General features: G+C 46.9%; 1 protein-coding gene across 8 annotated transcripts in view; it reads left to right on the forward strand.

Moving 5' to 3' along the window:
* The window catches only part of Card11 (caspase recruitment domain family member 11), a 111849-nt gene that overhangs the window by 48222 nt on the left and 41764 nt on the right, over positions 1-21863 (forward strand). For 2 of the 8 annotated variants that reach the window (XM_021254688.2, XM_087196492.1), the window contains exon 3: positions 9995-10155. The exons of 5 other annotated variants lie outside the window; for them this stretch is intronic. The gene's annotated coding sequence lies outside the window, so the exon portion shown is untranslated. Of the gene's footprint in view, positions 1-9994; positions 10156-11214; positions 11312-21863 lie in introns of all 8 variants that reach the window. One more of the 8 variants, XM_021254690.2, reaches the window with a different exon arrangement.

Consider the following 21863-nt stretch of genomic DNA (forward strand, 5'->3'; position numbering starts at 1 on the left):
TAGCGAAGAATCTTCCAGCTGTTAAACATAATGCATCTTTCCATTTGACTTAATGGTTCTTTAATTTTTCTTAGCCACTCATTAAAGTGTTGATATTTCACACATCTTTCATTATATTTAAATCCTAACTGTCCTATGGTTCTGAATATTAGATTCTCTTATTTTTATATATTGACCTTCTATCCTGTGACTTTGTATTTAGAAAATAGTTATTCTTAGCCATTATTAATTATTACTTCTAGTAGTTTTTTTATAGATCTTTTGGATTTTCTTTTTAAGGCAATAGTGTATCTGCAGATAACAGCAGCTTTACTTCTTTTCCGGTCTTCATCTTTCTCGTGCCTCTTTTCTTGCCTTATAGGACTGGCTAGAAACCCCAGGATGACATTGGAGAAGAGTTCTTAGTGTAAAAATTCTTGCTTTGTTCCCAGTTTTAGAGGGAAAACATTTGGCCTTTTATTATAAAGTGTGGTGACAGCCGTTACGACTTGAGGACAATCCCTTCTACGCTCATTTGCTCAGAGTTTTTACTGTGAATAAGTGTTGATTTTTCCCAAATGACTTTTCTGCTTCTACTGAAATAACTGATTGAGGGTTTTTTCTGCTGTATTCTCTTAATATGATGTATTATATTGATCATTTTGTTGTTGTTTGGTTATTTATTTGTTTGTTGTACTGGGGATTGAAGTCAGGGCCTTTGCACTGAGCTATATTCCCAGTCCCTTTCATTTTTTATTTTGAGACAGGGTTTTGCTAAGTTGCCCAGGCTGAGCGTGAACTTGTGATCCCTCTAGCAAAGCCTCCCAAAGTGCTGGGATTACAGCTACGCACCACCACACCCAGCCATTGGTTGGTTTTTGAATGTTGAACCAACTTTGCATTCCTGGAAAAAAATCTCACTTGGTCATGATTTATCTGCCTTTCTATATCTTTGCTAAAATTCTATTAAGAGTGTTTACATCTGTGTTCATGAAGGGCAATGGATAGCCTTCTTTTCCTGTAATGTTTCTGTCTCATTCTGGAATCAGAGTAATGTTGGACACATAAACTGGTGGGGGGATTGTTACTTCTCCCTCTGTGTGTCAAGGAGTTGATGTAAAGCTGGTATTATTTCTTCCTTAAATGTTTGGTAGAATTCACCAGTGATGCCACATGAGTACAGTTTCCTTTGTGGAAGTTTTCAACGACTTCAAATTCTTTATTAATATATGGCTAAATCAGATTGTCAGTTTGGTGAGTTTGTCTCTTGAGTAATTTTTCATTTTATCTCCCATGTTGTAGAATTCATGGACATAATTGTTTTCCTGATATTCCCATAATCTAGCCTCAATGCCTGTTGGACTGGTAGTGATATCACCTCTCTCGTCCCCGACACTGGTAATTTTTTTCTGAATCAGTCTAGCGAAAGATTTACCAATCTTATTGATCTTTTCAAAGAACCAGCTCTTATTAGCATCAATTTTTCTGTGCTATTTTCCAATTTTCTTTCACATTGTTTTCACCCTAAATTTATTATCTCCTTTCCTCTCTTACTTCAGTTGTTTTGGCTTCTTCTTGTAGAAAATTAGGCCATTAATTTGAAATCATTCTTCGTTTCCACTATGATCATTTCAAATCATAGATTTCTAGGAAGGCACAGCGGTGCACACCTATAGTCCCAGCTACGTGGGAGGGTGGGAGAAAAGGATCGCTTGAGTCCAGGACTTTGAGACCAGCCTGGGCAACTTAGTAATAACCTGTCTCATAAGTAAGTAAGATAGCCGGGGATTTAACTCAGTGGGTCCGCCGTCTGCCTCGCAAGCACAAGGACCTACGTTCGATCCCCGGTACCAATAAATAAATAAATAAATAAAAAGATGAAAAGATAACATCTTGATGTTTTGGTTTTCTCCCATTAAATTTATAGTATTTTCAATTTTTCTTTTGGTTTCCTCTTTGACCAAAGAGTTATTTAGGAGCATGTCACTTTATTTTGAAATATCTAGGGAATCTCTAGGTATCTTTTTATTATCAAGTTCTCCTTTTGTGTCAGAAAACATATTCTATAAATTTTTTAATCCTCTTAAAGTGATCAAGACACTTTTATGAACACACCTAAGGTCCTGGCGAATGTTGCCTATACATTCGGAGAGAATGTGCATTCTGTAGCTTTTAGCTGTGATGTTTTGTAAATGTCAGTTAGGTCAAGGTGCTGGTGTTCAGATCTTCCTTACCCTTGATGTTTGTCTAACAGTTAGTGAGTGCGGACTGTGGAGATCAATTATAACTGTGGATTTGCCTGACTCTTTCAGTCTGGCCCCCTTTTGCCCTGTGGGTTTTGAGACCTTGCAGTCCGTACACGCGCACTCAGGACTGTTTCGGCCTCTTAGGAATGGACTCTGTTCCCACAGAGTGTCATACTTGTCTCTGGTCTTGGTCCTTTTCCTTACATCTACTCCCCTGACTTTAGTGTAAACTTTTTGCTCTTTGTGGAGACCGGTTCCATCTCTTTACCTTATCTGTGTCTTCATTCTCAAAGTGTGCCTGTTGGAAACAGCACATGGCTGGATCTTTTTTTTTTGGTACCGGGGATCGAACTCGGGTCCTTGCACTTGTGCAGCAGGTGGTGAAACCACTGAGCTAAATCCCCGGCCCCATGCTGGATCATTTTTTTGCCCACTCCGATGGTCTCTGATGTTCATGAAGTATTTAGTCCCTGAACACTTGACGGCTGTTTTCTTCTTGATGCATTGTGGTTGCTATTTCTTCCTTCTTTGGTTAATCAAGGGCTTTTTTGATACTTCATTTTATCTCCTCTGATGACTTGTTAGCCTGCCTCTGTGTTTTGTTTGTGTTTGTGTTCAGTTGCTCTGTGGCTTATGAAACACATCTTTAGTTTACCACAGACTACTTTGTAGGAATGCTATATTTTTTCACATATACCTTAAGGATCTTGCTACTGTATACTTTTATTTAAGCCTCTCTCATTCTTGGTGTTATTGTTGTCATATATTATATTTTACGTATGTGATAAACTGCAAAATAAATTATTGTTTTGTAGGGGAGGGTGTTTTTTAAAAAATGTAGTATATGTTTGTGATGCCTAATAATTACATTCGTCGAGAATGGGTGTGTATTCATATTGCATCTTAACCATTGTTGCTTCTCTTCCTAGCTCTCCCATCTCTCGCACTCCCCCAAACCCTTTCCCATCTCAAAGTCTATCCCTGTTTCCATCATCTGTCTTTTATTTTGTTCTTTAAATCTTTTCTTGTTTGGGTTTCTCATATAAGAAACTATCCAATAGCTAACCTTCTGTGTCTGATTTATTTCACTTGGCGTTATGGTCTCAACGGGCATTCATTTTCCTACAAATGACTCAAGTTTATCCTTCTTTATGGCAGAGTAGTACTCCATTGTGTATAAATACATTTTCTTTTTCTTTTTTTTTTTTTGGTACCAGGGATCGAACTCGGGTCCTTGCACTTGCACAGCAAGTGGTGAAATCACTGAGCTAAATCCTCGGCCCTACATTTTCTTTATCTGCTCATCCATTGATGGGCATATAGGCCACTTTCAAAATTTAGCTATCATGAATTGTGCTGCTCTAAGCATGGGTACACATGTACCACACACATTAGGCAATTATCTTGGAGAGAAATTAAGACTGATAAAGAATCTGTCCTGTTTACTCCCATAATGACCCTGTTGTGCCTCCTCTGTGTACACCTGGCTCCTAGCTGCTCTCATTGTTCTTCACTCTGAAAAATGTCTTTTAACATTCCTTATGTTACAGGCTCCTGGTGATACATTTTTCAGCTTTGGGCTTATCAAAGAAAGGGTCTTTATTTCATCTTACATTTGAAAGATATTTCACTTCAGGAAGAACCCCGAGTTGACCTGTTTGTCTGTTTGTTTCAGCACATGAAAGGCATCCCACTGTCAGCCTGGCGCCCAGCCTTATTAAGAGTGAATGGAGATTCTCAGAGCCATTTCATTGTCTGTAACATTTTTTTTCTTTCATCTGCTTTTAAGATTTTCCTCTTTATATTCGGTTTTCAGCAGCTTGATGAAGATCAGCAATTTGATGAAGGTTGTGTGTTTATTTTGCTTTGGATTCATTGAGTTTCTTGGATCTCTGGGCTAATATTTTTTCATGTGATTTGGAAAACTTTTGGTCCTTTTGAAAATTTGGTCAATTTTTTTTAAGTAATTCCTCTTCCACATTGCCTCTGTATCTTCTCCTGGTAGAACTTTAATTCCTAATATTAGACTACTAGATATTATCCCAGCAATTCACTGGTTCTCTGTTTGTTCTCCCCATCCCCAGATGGGGTCTTGCTAAGTTTCCCAGGCTGGGCTTGAACTTGTGATCCTTCTGCTTCAGCCTCCTGAATAACCGAGATTATAGGCATGTGCCACTGCACCTGGCTTCTGTTCATTCTTTTCAGCCCTTTTCTCTGTATACTTTGGTTATGTAGTTTCTGTTGCTCATATTTTCTTCTGCAATGGCCAAATAGTTAAATTCATTTGTTGAATTTGTAATTAAGATATTCGAATCTTTAGTTTTAGAATTTTCTTTAGGTAGTGTTCATTTCATCCCTATTCCCTTATTATGTTCATGTTTTCATTAAATCTTCCACAGGCTGGGTGTGTTGACTCACAGTATTCTGGAAGATTGAGCCAAGAGGGTCGTAAGTGTAAGCCCAGCCTGGGCTACCTAGTGACTTAGCAAGATCCTGTCTCAAAATAAAAAATAAAATAAAAAGAACTGGGGATGTAGCTCAGTGCAGAGGCCCTGGATTCAATCTCCAATACCATCAAAAAACAAAACAAAACTTTGACCTTTTTATAGTAGCTGTGTCTGCACACGGGGAGGGGTGAGTCAGGGTGTGTACCTGAGTCACCTGAGTCATGCAGAGATGCATGGAAGGTTGCTAGGGAAGGTCCAGGTGTGGCCCAAGGCTGCAGGTCTAGAAAGTCCAGGCGAGGCTGAGATTGCAGCCACAGTGCCAAGGAGTTTGGTGTGTGCTCAGGGACCTGCTCAGACCCCGTGAGAAGAGAGGAGGGGCCTGGTTTACACAAACCCATCTCCCCCACCCACGATGTAGCCAGCTGCACCTGTTGGGGCTGACAGTTCCACCTGTTGGGGCTGCAGCATCCCAGCCTCTCAGTCATGACCTCAGGAGAATCCCCACAGAACCACAGTGGCCAAACCTGAGCCATTCTTTCTTGTTCAGAGCCAAAACCCAAATGCCTGCAGAACTGCAATATATATCCATTTTTTAAAAAGCAAGCAGGAAAAAGTTCCTCTAGTACCTTCTACCATAAGCTTTTCCCTAGAATACAGTGATTTGTCCTTTGACTACAGCCTAAGTCTAAAGCTGCTCGCTCTATCCAGAGTGAACGTGGGTCCCCCACCCCTCTCAGGATTCACATGTGGGAAGGAGTCCTTGCACTTGCTCCTGCATGCAGGGCACATAGGAGGGTGTGCACGAGCGTGACCTCTGTGTGGGTAAAGGCTGTATCCTCATGCCATCTGTGCACACTGGGATTTTAGATGCAGTCACACAGAAGCTCTGAACACACTTCAGTGGTGTTGGCATTGTGCTGGCCAACACTGGCTTTTCCCCAGCAGGTTTGGAAGAGTTACAATCACATTTGAACTTCCATTGCTTGAGTATGCATGGAATGAAAAATCCATTTCCTCTCAATGAACCCTCAGACTTTAGTGAGTTCTGGATTTTGCCTTTAACTAATAAACTCAGACAAGGATGATGAAAATGGGAAATCCCATTTACTGAGCACCTAGTACATTCCAGGTGTGTTCTTTAGAAATGCGTTCAGTCACGACTCAAATCCTGCAAGCTGTGGGCACTGTGATTCCTTACTTTGTAGAGACATGGAGGGCAGACGTTGGAAGAAAAGGTCTTGGGTTCTGTGTGTTTCATATGAAGTGGAAAGGAGGGAAGGTGCAGTCCTTCTGACCTTGGGGTTGCTCATGGAGAGATCTGAAAGTTGCCCACAGGAGGCTAGCACGTGGCCCTCTCTGGCTGCTCTCCATTCTCCTATCCACAGCAAGCCAGAGTGGACCAAGCTGTTTGTTCGCCCACTCACGTCTAACATCACACTGTGTAGCTGAGCTCTTTCTAAGCTCTGCTATTTTTTCCTTAAGCTCTTCTGCAGAGACTCTGCATTGTTCCGGGTCCCTCCCGCCTGCCATGGACAATGCTCCATCAGAGGGGTTTTAGAGGGAGGATGGGAGCTGGGCATGGATCAGTGCAGAGTGTATTAGTCAGAGAAACAGAACCAATAGGATCTATAGAGACCCAGATAAAAGGGGATTTACTGTGGGAATTGCCTCATGTAATTAGGAGGCCAAAGAGTCCCACGAGGAGCTGTCTGCAACTGGAGAGTCAGAAAAGCCACTGGTGTGATGCAGTCCAAGTTCAAAGATCTCAGAGCCAGGGGAGCAGATGGTGTGTAAGAGTCCAGAGGCTGAGGACAAGGAGCTCTGATGTGAAGGGCAGGAGAAGGGAAGAGAGTCATCCTTCCTCCACCTTTCTTTTCTACCCAGCCCTCAACAGATTGGGTGGCACCATCCACACTGGGCAGGGCAGACCTTCTCTACCCAGTCCATTGATTCTGATGCTGCTCTCCGTCAGAAACAGCCTCCCAGACATACCCTGCGATGCTTTACCAGCTCTCTGGGCACCCATTAGCCTGGTCTAGTTAACCCACAAAATCAACCATACAGAACTAGTGGCTACAGACTTCCTGGAGACCTGGGGAGGGGGCACCTGAGCTAGAACCCACACCAGTCCTTGCCTAGACCAACAGCCCCTCCTTATCCTTCCTCTACTGTCCCCAGGCCCCCAAAGCCTGTGGCCATAAGAGGGTCCCAGGGAGGGGAAGGCAGGCAGGGGAAAGGAAGAGTTAAAAGGACAGCAGGTCCTGTTTTATAGGACATTGTGTGTCTCCAGGCCAGCTTCCATGGCGACTTCATTAGCAGCAAACTGCTAATTAAATTTCATATTTATGATCAGAAAATAAAATCATTGGACCTTTTTGAAGTAGGAGTTTATGAGTGTGGGCTCCTGCGGCTGAGTCAGCAGTCGAGGGCGTGCACCGCAGTTTCAAGGCAGACCCAAATAAAACAAGCAGGGCCAGGACGAGGCTGAGTCCTGAGTCTTCAGACAGGCAGGGTCCTGAGCTGTTTGGGGAACGGGATAAGGAAAAGAGCCCCCCCTTTGACCCCTCAGCTCTGGGAGGGCTGGGGTTTGGGGCTTGGACATGGAAGCACCTAGTTCAAGTCCAGGTGTTGATCTCAGGGTCCCCAAGCTTCTGTGGGGCTGCAAGTTGTACAGCCAGCTCGTGTGTGTTTTATTTTATTTTTACTGTAGTAGAGAATTCACTTCTCACCCACACACTCAGATTCACACCCCCTGGGTGTGTGTGCCGGAAGCCCCCAGACACCACTTCCTTCTCCTGTGTGATTCAGTCACTACTGCCTTCAAGAGGCCTCTGAGGTGTCCTTTCCTGTGGCCTCCAGCAACCCTATTCCCCGTGGCTGCTGTGAGAGAGCTTGGCCTCCTGTCCTCTCTCAGAGGTCCCTCAGGTGCTTGTGGGATGAGCACCCCAGGAGTCTCTTCCTCTTCTGGAGAAAAGATGTCAAGACGTCATCCTGCCATTTATGTATCATGGTCTCTGCCATAGGGAGCTGAAGTGGGAAGGGACTCAAGGGTCCGGGCAGCACTGGGACAGGGTTAACATCCCTTCCCCAAAGCCTTCAGCTCCATGGTGAGGCTGCTTCCTCAGCTGTGTGCAGTAGGTGTAAGCTTCCTGATGTCATGGATGCTGTCCTCTTTGGTCTTTGGGTGGTCAGCTCTCCAGGGTAGGAAAAGAAAAGCACAGACGATAGAAAGATCAGCAAGCCAATGACTCCCACTCCTGCTTCTTTCCTAGCTCCCCATGGGGGTCCTGGGCCTGGGTCCCCCCGATCCACACCTTCCTCTGCAACATGAGGACCTGTGATGTATTCCACAAGTAGATGATGGGAGGAGACCTGGATAAAGGACCCGGCTGAACCTGTACGTTGTGGGCACGAAGTTCAGGGTAGTTTTAACTCACTGGACTTTTACCCCTTGTATGTCCATTCCTTCAGGTGTGAAATAGGGTCTGGTAGGTGTGATGGCCTGAGACCCTCCCAGCTCTGAAGTTCATTCTCCTTCGCTCTGACTGTGACCTTTAACTTCTTGCTGTGCTCCCCTCCCCCCATCCTCCTACACCCCCCCGCATCTTCAGCAGACAGCATCCCCACAATGCCACACACACACACAGAGCAGCTCACAAGAGGGTGCCCTGGGGTAGGGGGCCATATAGGTAATCAGGGAAAGCTTCATGGAGGAGGTGGTGGCACTGGTAAGAGAGGTCTGTGTAGCTATGTAGGAGTTTGACTGGCAGAAACAGCTGGAGGAAGGGAAAATGTATGTGTTTCCCAGGGCTGATGTAACAAGTGACCTCAAACCAGGCAGCTCAAAACAACAGAAAGATACTGTCTCAGAGCATGGAAATCAGATGTCCAAAGTCAAGATGTCAGTAGGGCCATGCTTTCTCCGAAGGCCCTGGGAGAGGTCCTTCCTGCCTGTCTCCTCATCCTCCCTGAGTAGACCACAGAAGATGAATCTGATGCTCCACATGGTGACAAGGTTGCCAAGGAAATGGGTCTCTGGTCCAGTGCTGGTAGGAGTGAAATGCTATCATGTGGAGCAGACTTCCACTGTATGAGTCATGTCCTGCTCCAGGGTGTCTTCCCAAAAGAAATGGCAATGTATGTCCCCTTGGAGACTTGTACAGCAATGTCCAATCAAAGAGGAAACAAGGCAAATGTCCATCCAGTAGACAATGAGCAGACTGCAGCACATACGTCAGTGGGATACTGCTCAGTAACAAAAGGAGCAAGCTGCTGACACACACTCCAGCTGATGCTCCTGAAGTGCCAAGCAAGAGTCAGACCCGCAGGAGCACAGAGCACACCGTCCTGTCTTCCTGAAATCCAAGAAGGAGTAAGACTGATCAAGGCCACAGGCTCAGGTGCCTTTGAGGCTGACAGGCAGGATGGAAGGGGCAGGAGGAGCCCTCCAGGGGGTGGCTGCTCTGTGACTCCCCTGGAGTCTCCATGACATGGCATCTTCTCCTCATTACACTTTGAACTTGTGGCTATGCAGTTTACGGATCATGCTGCAGGTTTGGGCAAAATGAAGGAACAGAAAGTGGTAGGCTGGAAACAGAGGGGCACCAGAGTCCCCAGGTAAATGTGACTCTGTCCTGTGGGGACTGGGAGAGTCAGGTGAGAGACTCTCGTGCTTCGGGTAATCGGGAAGGGGGTGGGGGTCAGCGACCGCCTTGAGGGAGGAAAGGGGCTGCTGTCCACCTGCCTGGATGCTGAACAGGTGGTTTCTGCTTCTCCCCGGCCTCTGTCCTCCCCACACCCTTGTAGCTCCCATTCTCTGTGGTGGTCCCAGCCCCCTGCCACTCCCCACTGGCTGCACCACAGCGTCCCCCAGGGAGGGAGGTGGGCAGCCTGCAGCAGGAAGCGCTGCTGGGAGGACGGAGACAAATCCGGGTTGTCAGAGGATTGTGGCCCAAGGGACGCCTGTTGGTGCTGGGATGGGGGAGTCCGGGTGCCTGGGCTCTGCGCCCACTGAGACGTGTGGAAGTAGAGAGAAGAGGATGGGGCAGGGTATGTGCACGCAGAGTCTCGTCGCTGGGGTGGTCCAGGCCCACGCTCCCTCCTCACCAGAGTTCAAAGCCAGAGCGCTCAGGCCCCACTGCTCCTGCACTCCTGCCCCCAGGCAGATCCACTTTGGTTCTCTGTGGCAAACCATGCAGAACATGGCCCCTGTGGTTGCCAGCCTCCTCCTCCATGGGGTTGAAGTCACCCACAGACTCTGCTGGGGGGGGGGAAGGGGAAGTGTGCCGCCCCCCCAGCCCTCCCTCCCTCTGCTAAAAATAGCTGCAGCCTCCAAGTGCAGCGCCCATGTGGGCTTCCGGGGCAGACGGCTACAACCTCAGCACCCTCGGCGTTTTTTGGGGCCTCACAGACCACAAGCAGCAGAGAGGGAATTTGAGAGAACACACGGAGACGGGGCTGGGACGCAGCTGGCTTGAAACCCTGTGAGTACATTTTCCATCCGGTCCCTGCCTGTTCAGAGCTGGTGTAGCTGCGTCCTACATCCTGAGGGCTGCTGTGCCTCCCTCCTCCCACCTGGCCCCTTTGCTCTTGTCTCTACACAGGCCCTCAGTGGCTTCAAACGTGTCCCTTCTCATTCCTTAATTTCCTAAACAAGATGTGGAATCTCAGCAGCTGCTTCACCCCCTAGCTTGGTCTGTGCAGAGCTGGGTCCCAGCTGCAAAGGTTTCTCCTCAGACCCAAGCAACAAGGGTGCCCCTCCTGTCCCAGCGGGCGCCCTTTTTCTCCTTCCTGAGGACAGTGCCAGTGTTGAGGAGGTGCCAGCTCTGGGATGGATCACTTCCCCCAACCCCAGTGCCTTCTACTCAGTCCCTCCGGAGGGTTGCTTGATTTGCATATGAAAAGAAATGAGCCTGTTGCTAAGTGTGGTCCAGCATCACCCCCCCAAAGCCCACCCCTGCCCACAAGCAGAATGGAGTGGGAAATAGTAGGATGCCCAAGCCAGGCATTGTGGGCTGAGCACCTCCCAAGGAGGCAGAAGGTCCAGGAGAGTTTGCTTCCCGATGGAGGTTTCTTGTAGCCTTAGTGGTTTCTTAATTCCTGATGAAGTGCTCCAGGAAGCCCTCGGTTCTGTGACCTAGAGAGACGTTGGCAGTCCCTAGAGATCCTCTGCTCCTGAGAGACTGCACAGCCTTCTTTTATGGCATTAAACTGTCTTCCCTGGTTTGAAAAAGTCATCCATGGGGCCGGGGATTTAGCTCAGTGGTTCCGCCGCCTGCCTTGCAAGCACAAGGTCCTGAGTTCAATCCCCGGTACCAAAAAAGAAAAGAAAAGAAAAAGTCATCCAGGCTTTAGAGGCAGCCCTTAAAATAAGAAAGGAATGATACATCCTCACTATCTTAAAGTCACTCAGGGCAGAGGGTAACAACCTTCAATGCAGGAATTTCAGGTTGATCCCAGCTGTCACCACCTGCCAGCTGGAGCCCCAGCCTGCACTTGCTCATGTAACCTTCAAGCCTGGCTTCCTAAATCGACTCTTCCAGAGCTCCCAGTGCAAGGCAAGAAGGGAGAGATGATGACAGAACAGCAGCTTTGCCACTCCACCACCAAGAAAATGCGGTCCTAACAGCGCTGAGTCTGGTAATGCTGATCGACAGTTTCTGGGTGCAATTTTGACGGGTGCCTCATTTCATTACTGGTGATTGTGTCATTAGCACACCATTAAAAGGCTTCCTGGCTGGCATCTGATTTATCATTGTTCACCTGCATGGCGAGAAGGCAGAGATGGTGTCTGAGTGTAAGGAGTCCTGAATTCTCTTGCTGCTGCATTCGAACCCCTGGTGCTATTATTTCCACCACAGCTGTGGTGTAGGAAGCAGAAACATCAGAAAGACGCGGTCTTGTGTTTGCTGGCTTCGTGTTTTTGTAGAGAAAGTGAAAAGAAACACCCACAAGCAAACCTCCAACCTGACAAATTCCCTTAGAGACATTTTTACACTGTAAATCAGAGAGAGAGAGAGAGAGAGGAAGAAGAGGGGAGGGAAGGAGAGAAGAGAGGAGGAGAGGAGCAAGACTGACCCTCACTCTGGACAACAGCCTGCCTGGGAAAGAGAACGGGTGTATCTGAGATGTTTGGTATCACTCAGCTCCTGGCCCCTCTTACTTGCCCGGATAGGTGGAAAGGGTGAGTCTGAGTATTTTGGAGTTTCAAGATCAACAATGGTTTTAAAACCGATGAACCAGCCTCCGGGAAATTACTCAAGTTCACATATGGGTGACTTGTGGCTCCAGGAGCGCTCAGGAGGAGGGATGCGGCCTGAGGTCTCCGCAGTCCCCCGAGGACCTGCCCTCTTACCCGCTCTCCCACGCCGCCCCAGCTTCCCTCTCTCTGTGTTGCTTTTCATTTCTCTTTCCTTTTCTCAGCTCTGCACCTGTGGTTGCTAAATAAAACCCTGAGTTCTTGTTCCCTTTTCTCCATCACAAGCCCCATGTCCCCATCCTCTCTTCTAAAACCCACCGCCTCCTTTTGCCCCCTGACTCTGGTTCCATCCTCCCGAGATTTTTGTACTGTCCCCTTCTCCAGAGACCTCACCTTTGAAAAGCCACTGGAGTCCTCCAGTGATAAACCATGGGCCACCACCTGGTGTCCAAATCCAGCTTCTCCCCAACTCCTGCGTCCCCTCATATCCCCTCTCTGAGTCCCAACTGTTTTGTGTATTGGCCAGAGATAATAATGCTCCCAGCCAGGCTGTTTGCCGTGGGTTTGCCGCCAGGGCCCAATGCATCTGAACTCAGGAAATTGTATATGGTGTGATCAAAATATATGCTGAATTATTAAACCTTAAAAATGTATTACAGTAAAAGACACATTGTCATTCATGCCCCTTGAAATACTGCCCCTCGCCTTGAACTCAATTACCCATTGTTCTCGATACTTTCTGAAGCAGCTCCCGAAGTCCTCTTCTACGAGTGTCTTTAGTTCCCCTGTCATGGCTGCTTGAATGTCTTGAATCAACTCAAAAAGTTTCCCTTTCACGGTCATTTGAGCTCTGAGGAAGAGCCAGAGGTTGAAGGTGTCAGATCCGGTGAACAAGATGGCTGAGGATGCACTGTCATGTTTTCACGAGCACTGCCGGAGCTGCTTCAGAAAGTGCCAAGAACAATGGGGTAAGAGTGTCAGACATGGAGCTCAGTGGCACCGCTCCTGCCTGGCGAGTGCAAGGTCCTGAGTTTGATCCCTGGCACTAAAAAAAAAGTGTTCAAAATGAGAGGGAGTACTTTGAAGGGGAGAGTCTATATATATATATCTTTTACTGTAATAAGGTTTCATCAGTTTAAACACACCTTCATTTACTGAGTAAAATTCACATAAAATTTACCATTTTAAAGAGAATAAGTGAGTGGCATTTAGTCCAGTCACAGTGCTGAACAACCATCACTTCCGCATAGTTCCAAACATTTTTGTCTCTCCCGTATCCACTAGCAGTCACCCCTGTGGTCCCCTGCCCCTGGGCCCTGGCGACCACATTATCCCCCAGTGTTCTTGGGAGACACTGGTTCCAGAACCCAACCCGTGGATACCAAAACGCATGAATGCTCAAGTCCCTCACATAAAATGCTGTAGTGTTTGCATAGAACCTTCGCATACTCCCTTTAAGTCATCTCTAGATGACTTCTTATAGCTGATCCAACATCAATTCTATGTAAATAGTTTTTACAATCTATTGTTTATGGAATAAAACCAAGAAAAGTCTATATGGATTCAATACAGATATAATTTTTTTCTTTCAAATATTTTTGATCCTCAGATATGGGTTAACCCATGGGTGCAGAGTGCCGACTGTACTCATCTATTTTCTACCTCTATAGATTGGACCATTCTGAACACATTGTATAAATAGTCACACAACATGTGGCCTTTGGTGTCTGGCTTCTTTCACTCAGTGTCATACCTTCAAGGTTCATCCATGTGTCAGACACCATTCGTTTTTATGGCTGAGTAATATTCCATTGTCTGGATAAGATGTTTTTATTTCAAATGTCACCACCCTTCAGGGCTTGGAGTCTCAGGGATTGAGCAGAAGAAGGTGGGGGAAGCTGTGGTTGCCACCAGCCACAAAAGCAGCCTATGTTGACCTCTGCCCACCTCCCCATCACCCCAGGGTGACCCTGACTTGTTTGGGGAGGCTGAGCCAGAGTGAGTCCTTCCCGGAGGCACTTGGGAGAAATGCACTGCTCTGCCAGCCTTCCCAGCTGCCATTTGGCTCTGCTCCTGAGCACATTCTATAAATTAATTACAGCCAACCCTTGATTATCTGAACTAATAGGGGACAGAATAACATGGAGCTAATTGAAGTGCGGCGCCCCATTCCACGAGGGAGCTGTTTATTTTGTGGTTAATTACAAGTAAAGAGACCTCTCTGAGTCACCCTCTTGCTCCATCCCTTTCCCCCTCTCATAGCTTCGTATTTAATTGGCTATAGAAACCTATTTTGCTCCCAACATAGTGGCTGCTCAATTAATGCATTGTAACTAACACACTCCCTCAGCGTCTGCTTGGCATAGTTTCCCAGCCTGGAAACTTGAAGCAGATTGAACATTGCTTCTGTGCCCACCTAATCCCAATGGAAATGTTCACTGTTCAGGTAATAGCAGTAATAAGAGCCCTGGACCTAGGGATCCTGCTCAATTCTTCTAGAAATGCTGCCACCAGACACACCGAAGGCAGGGGGTGACATTGATGGGAACCTCTGAGCCCGGGCCACCAGTCCTAGGGTTGAGAAGTGGTGGTTGTTGCTCTTTTAAATTGTCCAGTTGCTCTTTCCAGAGTAAGCAGGTGTGCTGAACTTTGAAGCACTCATCTTAACCTCCTGTTCGATCAAAAATGAAGCATTGCTATTGCATCCTTCAATCCATGGTCAGTGTCTTGCTTATTCATGCTCCTCCTGGGAAGCCCAGCCTGGTCCTGATTGTCTAGGATCTGGTCACAGGTGACCCAAGCATGAACAGGCAGGACAGAGAGGTCTGGGCTTCCCACAGCCCTGTCTTCTTGGATGCCATGTGCTCCCAACCTCACATCTTTTGTGGATTGGGACAGGACCTGGCTGTCTGGGAATGTCTGTCCCAAAGCTCACCTGCTGCAGATGCTACCAGGACCTTCTTGTTGCATTCCATAGTGAGAGAGTCAAGGCAAGGTCCGTGCAATTCCACAAGTTCAGGCTGATGTCAGATTATCAGCTTTCAAAGAATTAGAATCCCACAAACAGAGCCAAACCTAGAACGACCCCATGGAGAGCCTGAGTGTTTTCCTTGAAGATGTAGAAGGTCCCTCGGCCACAGCAGTGACACAGACATGGTGTCGGAGAACCAGCACCTGGACTGCTGGCCCCATGGGTGCAGGACCCGCTGGCTTGCCTACCTCTCCCCAGTAAAGATGCCTGGTGCCACAGTGACTGTCCCTGTAAGTCAGAAATTGGAAGATGTCTCTCACTATAGCTGTGACTGATTGGGACTGCAGGAAGGATTTGGCACTGAACTCCGAACTGCAGGTGCAGCAGAACCCCTACACGAGTGGAGGGCAAAGGAGCTGCTTGGCAGCTGTAGCCCTCACCACACACAAGGATAGCAAGGTCTCATCAGCCAAAGAGAGGGAACTATGACAAGGAAAAGCAAGCCAGTGCTTACCCATTGGAAATCAATCACTTCATAAATATTAAATACTCATGTCTGTAAAACACTTGCTAAGCCACAGGGTATACAAAGAAGTGAGAGATTTAAAAGATGCTACCTCCACCTGGTAGGGGATCTGCACATCAGAAGCCCAGGCAAAAGGGTCAACATGGTTTAGGGTTTTTCCTGAATTCTACAGGGTGCGGACTGACAGAGCACCTAGGTGGGGACTTCTTGTTTGTGACTCGGGTTTGAAGTGGGCTTGTGAGGGGGAGCTGTCAGTCTTACCTCTTTACTCAAAGATTCTTCAGGTTTGACTTCATTTTTGTTTAGCAATGGTAGAATTTCAGCGACCTTTCCCCCCCACCTCTTTCCTTGTTTGGAGGAACCTGTCACTTTGCACCAATAAGCAATTCCAACTTTAAGCTCTTGAGGGCAAGGGCTGCATCTTCCTTATGTGTGGGGACCCTGCCCATGGAACCCCAACCTCCAGACTCTCTTAGTCAACAGGAGGAACCTCCAGAGACAGCAGCTTATTGGATAAAGTCTCTCCCACGGCAGCCCCTGAAATCCACTTCCTTTCTCTCGTGGGGTCTGGAAATCTGCCCGCCAAAGCCATAGCTGAGAAAGTGCAGCTTTGACCTTGCACCTTGAACAACACAGGGTACAACAAAGACGTCTGGGGCCTGAATACAGCCCAGAACCACTGCCTCTTGCACCTGGTTTCGGCCAGACCTGAAGGCCTTTTAGACAGAAGAGCTGGGAGGCTGTGTGCAGCAGGCTGCGAGGCTCCTTCCTGGCAGTGGCAGGTTCCTGCTGTGGTTGAGGGGCTGTCTCCCGACCTCATGGCTCCATAGATCCGTGGATTATCATGGCGAAGTAGGAAGCCAGAAGTCCAAGCCGTTACCTGCTCCAGGATAAGAAAACCCAAGCCCTGTATTTTTCCAGCTACTGACCCAGTTGATGGAAAAAGTCGGCAGAGTTCTTTTCAAATGCACAGAAATGCGCTTAGAAGTGTTACTGGATTTACCTGCTCCTAGGACTTTTCCCGAAACAGCCCAGGGACGGGAAGTGCATTTTAAATCAATTGCCACATCAAGTCCACGTCTATTTTCGGTGCACCTCGTGAATGCAGAAGATGCCACCGCTTGGTCTGTGTGGTGCCCATAGCCGAGGCCTCAGAGGAAGCCTGTGATGGATAGGATGGCCCCTCACTGGAGAGGCAGCCTCATCTGGGCTGCAGCCGCCGCCCTGAGTCCCGAGGAATCCCATGGTGAGTCATGAGCCACACCTCTGGTTTGCGTTGTCTGAGCAACGCTCATCTTTCATCTAGGGCCGACTGGGAGTTCAGCTGAGTGGTGAGTGCTTGCCTAGCATGCAGGAATGTAAGGCCCCTTGGTTCGGTCTCTAACACTGATAAACGCATGTTCTACGGCCAGGCTGGGCTGCGGTGCCGGCTGTCTCCTCCCTCTCCCTCCTCCCGCCGGCTGCAGGGGCCTCACAGCCTCTCTCCTCCCCCATGAATGCATTTCTCACCGCCAGTGCCTCAGCTCTCAGCTGCTCCTCCCCTCCTTTGCTTGACTCTGGCTATTTCTGTGTTGGGCATTTGTGTCTCATTTTCACTTGTTCTTGTCTTGGTTTTTCCCCCCTGAACCTTATCCTAAAGTTTTTCTTTTCCTTCCTCGTTTCTCTGCCTTCTGCATGTAGTAATACTGAATGAATCAAATGAGTGAGTGAATAAACAGTGGGGCTCGCCCCGCTCCCTGTCCTGGGTCCACCCTGGGATGTCCTCATCACAGACTTGGCAGACACTCCTCGGGTTGACATCCAAAGGCATCCAGGGCCCGCCTGCTCTGCCACTTGAACCTTGCTGCAGGCTCCCTCGGGACTCTGGTGCCAGCCAAGTGGGAAGGGAAGAAGATAAAGGGGAAGATTTAGAATCCTCTTGCTTCTCCTTGTGGCTGCTTTCTGGGTGGGGCTCTTACCTGATGATGCTGGTGACCTTTTCTATGCAACTCGAGGAGGGCCCAACCTTTTCACTGAGAAGGTTCTTGGAGCCTTTGGGCCCAGCCCACACATTCACAGCCGGCCCGAAAGGCTCCCAGGAGCAGGATTATGCTGGTTCACACTCCAGAGTAGGGCAGGGACTTTCCCGTGTCTTGATTCTGCTACTGCCACATCACCTCCCTGACACTCCAGATCAAAAGGCAACTCATCATTTCCTTCCTCCTCATGCACAAAAATATGCTATGTGTCTGGGTTGCTTTTGCATGGAGTCTCCGGGCTGGACTTGGAAGGAAACTTGTGTGTTCTTGGCTCACAATCATCGGTGTGCCAAAGTGTGCTAAAGAGACACACGAGGGCAACACAGGGCCTCCTCCCAAGGCCTCAGAGTGGCAAACGAGGGTAGAAATCCCAAGGAAAGCATTGTCACCCCTCCTGGAGCAGCCAGCAAGACCCTAGGGTGGCCAACCCAGGCCAATCATTTCCTTCTGAGCTAACTAATGCTAAGCACGATTCCACAACAACAGAATGTTTTTATCACCAATCCTCAAATCTCGAGAGCACTCGATTCAGCAGACATTGGTTGAAGAACCACAACACACCAGATACCATGACCCCCTCTCCGTGAGGCCAACTTGAGGGATTCAGGGGTCAGCAGGCTCTGCAGCTGACTTCTGATCCCAACCATAAGACAACAGCCAAGACATCAACATGTATGCCAGGGGAAAAGAGCTCCACCAGGAAAGCAGAGGGTCCGCCTTTGAAAACATGGAGGCATCTTGAATTGAAATCAGCGGGTGGTCTCAGCAGCCACCAGCCTCCAGGGTGAGGGTGATGTGCTGACCAGGCATCAAAGGGAATAGCAGGAGGGACAGTATTTCCTTACTATCAAAGCTGAATCTCACAAGACTCCAAGAAGGTGACCACACTCTGTGATTTGGGTTTGGCAGGGTGGCCCCGCCCCAGCTCAGAGTTGCCTCCAAGCTGTCCATCTGCCGCGTGCATAGCCCTGGAATCCAGACGGGGCAAATGCTTATAAAGAGCCAATGTGCTAAATCGATACGCATTTCAGAACAATTTAAATCTGTCATTCCTAATTGTGCTCTTTTCAAAAGCTTTCCTGCAGTACTGTTAGAAAAATGAGAACTGGGGGGAGCAATATCTTTCAGTAATGCAAGAGGCATGTGTCCTTCCAAAATCAGATGTCTTGGGACGAGAACAAAGCCCTCACAGAAGAAGTCGGGTCACAGCCTGGGTCTCTTGGATCAGTGATCGGCAACATCCTCCCACCCTTACTTCCTGCAAATGCTTCTTTCTGTCCTAAAAGAGACATTTATATCCACAGGAACCACTGCCCCTTTGCTGTGCTTACCTGAGAATAGGTGGTATAGCCCACTAAGAAGCTTTGGTACCTGGGTGACAGTGGAGGCTGCTGGTCCAGTTTCCCGGGGGATCCCTGTGTCCTCTTTGCCTTGCTGGTCCCCCAGTGGCACCTCATTTGTGTCTCCCTCACAGGTAGTGCTTTGTCTGCTGATCACTTGCCCACTCTGGTTTTGTAACTAGATAAAAGGAACAGGAGCAAATATATAAGGCATTTGCTCAGACTTAAGGGCTCAGAAATCTGTGGTTGGAACCAGTATGACTTAGAAGGCATGGGTTTTATATATCACCTGTACCCGTTAGGATTTTTTTTTCACTTGCAAGTAATAGAAACAAAATCAGATTTTATGCATACTAGTGATATTCTTCTTCTCATGGACCAAGAACTCAAAGGCTAGCTTTCCAGGAGTGTCACCCACGACCCAAGATTCTTGTAGCATCCTATTCGATCATCTTTAGAATATGGCCTTGTCTTCATGGCCACAGAGTAGCTGCCCTACTTCCACACTCACCACATTCCAGGTAGGAAGACAAGGAAAAAGAAAAGGTTCTTCTCACCTAATCCCCTGCCCCCGTTAAAGAGGCTTCCTTGATGTCTCACCTAAAAGCTTCACTTAGGCAGAATTGTGTCATTCAGCCACTTATAGCTGCAAGGGAGGCTGGGAATACAGTTTTTAAGATGGGCTCAATTAACGCTACAAAAAATTGGGGATCTGATAATAAGTAAGAGAGAATGGATAGTGGGCTGGCAGCTGGCAGTGTCTGCCCCTCTACTGTAAATTTAAGATGATAATTGCTGCTTTCAAAATATGTACCAGTGAAGCTCTGCTGATTGCTGTACACATCCTAATTGATGGGAAATATTATCCTGTCAACATTTCGGTTGAATGAGCTGAGATAGACAGAGGTTAACAAGTTAACTGGGATGCAAAGGAGAGCCTTGCAGGGTGAAATTTCTAGCTGCTTCTGTAAGTGCCCTTTTTGTAAGCATGAAGGGGAGTTGGAGGGTGGGAGTGGGGTAGAAGGCAGCACTTCAAGGCTGTAAGCTTTTCGGTCCCTTCTCACAGGCAGTAGAGCTTCCTTCTAAACAATCTTCCCTTTTTTATATTGTTTTTTGCCAGATGTCCTTTCAGATAGGTGGAATTTCATTGGAATAATTAAACCCTACATCTCAAGCTGGTCACTCCAATCATCCAGGCAAATCAGTTAGTCAGAGATGCATTTATCTAACTGACCCCTGGCTCTCTTCAGGTTCCAAAGCTTCAGTGCTGGGCTCCTCTTGGAGAGAAAAAAAATGTCTGTCCTCCTTGTCCCCCCAGTGTCTGCCCTCATTTCCAAAGGGCTTGTAGCTTTCTAGATTTGAACCAATAGCAATCTCATTGTTTATTTTATTCAATATTCGATATTTATAATAAATAAATATATAAATTTATGTCAAAGATCTACTAAGAGTAAGGCCCCATGCTAAATTCTACTGGGGAATCAGGATGAGACAGACAGTTGGTTCTCTCAGAGCACTGGTTTCTTCTTCTGTAAAATAAAAAGAGCAGGAATAATTACCTCATAGAGTTGTTGTATGTATTAAATGGGAAAGTTCACATACCATAGATTATCTACATAGAACATTGCGTAGCATATAGCAACTACCATGTACCTTTTCAGAGACAACTACTAGAGGATGTGCTCCAGCAAAATGAGGGATTAAAGTAATAAAGAAGAAAATCTGAAAGTGAGGGAGCAAGGAATGTCATTGATTAGATGAGCGGTTTGCTTAATAAGTGTTAGCTCTTCGATCTCTAGTTCAAGGTCAGATGATGGGACATCTAAAAGGGCTGAGTCGGACTCTTCTCTTCCATCACTGGCTATGAGATCTCACTCTGTTATTCAGCTCTCTGACCCTACTTCTTCATCCATAAAATGGAAATAATTAAACCAACCTAACTTAGTTCCTGTGAAGGACAAGTGAGGTGACATCTAAGAAGTGCTGGGCACGCAGTCAGCACTTTCTGTTTACACAATGGTAAGCCATCTCACAACATTACAAATGATAGAACACAAGGTGTGCAGAAAATGGAGGTGACTATTGATTCTTCATACTTAAATTCACTGCCCATATTTCCAACCATTGGTGTGTATTTAGTTGTTTCTGATGTTTACTTGGATTTTTTGTTTTGTTTTGTTCTGCTAAATTAAAATGAGTCATACAGAGTTAGAAAGTACAATAAGCTTGTAAGGCAATCTCTAACATCATTTCTCTTTCACAATCTCTATAAGGTATTTCAGGGATTTTTGTTTATCAGATACTAGAACTTTTAAATTGACTTCCTTCTCTCCCCCTCCCTTTCTTATCTTCCTTCTCTTTAACTTTTTATTGAACTTTTGGGGAAATTTTTTCAATTTAATCTTCCAGACCTATTGGTTTAAAATTTCTGCTGCCTTGGCTCTTTGTTTATTCTTAAGGAGGATACAAGACACGAGTGTACACTTGGATGTGGATTACACTTGTAACTCCAGCACTCAGGGAGGCTGAGGCAGGAGTATCACAAGTTTGAACCCAAAGCAAGAGACTCAGTGACTTGAGACCCTGTCTCAAAATTTAAAAGAAAAAAACTTTAAAAAGGGACGGGGATGTAGCTCGGTGTGAAGACCCTGGGCTCAATCCCCAGTATTTAAAAAAGAAAAAGAAAAGAAAGAAAGTGCAGGTGCATTCTGCCTATCACATGCCTCCCCGTGGACTAGCTCACATCTGCCATCTTGGAACCTGGTCTTAGTTCTGCCTTACACTTATGTACTGAAGTGATATTACAGGTGGCTTTTATACACACATTTTCTGGTCTTAGCCCTTTGGAAAGTAAGCTTTTTGGTAAACAATTCTAGTGTTTTGTACAATAGCAATTAAGGAGAATCAGAGAACTTTGGATCCAAATCCCACCTTTATGCTGTGACCTTGAACTTCTCCTGGCTTTTATTTTCTTGGCTGTAAGATGGTGATAGTGGCAGTGATACCACCTACCTCAAGGAGTCCTTGAGAGCTTTTAATTGTGCCTAACAATGTGCCTGGCACACAGCAGATTGTACATAAGCATCTATCTACTCAATATTATACCCAAAAGTCAGTATCTCAAGCAGTCAAAAGATT

Source organism: Heterocephalus glaber, unplaced genomic scaffold (assembly GCF_053883595.1).
Source record: "Heterocephalus glaber isolate CG9 unplaced genomic scaffold, H.glaber_assembly_v1.0 deba00001610, whole genome shotgun sequence".
Lineage (NCBI taxonomy): Eukaryota > Metazoa > Chordata > Mammalia > Rodentia > Bathyergidae > Heterocephalus > Heterocephalus glaber.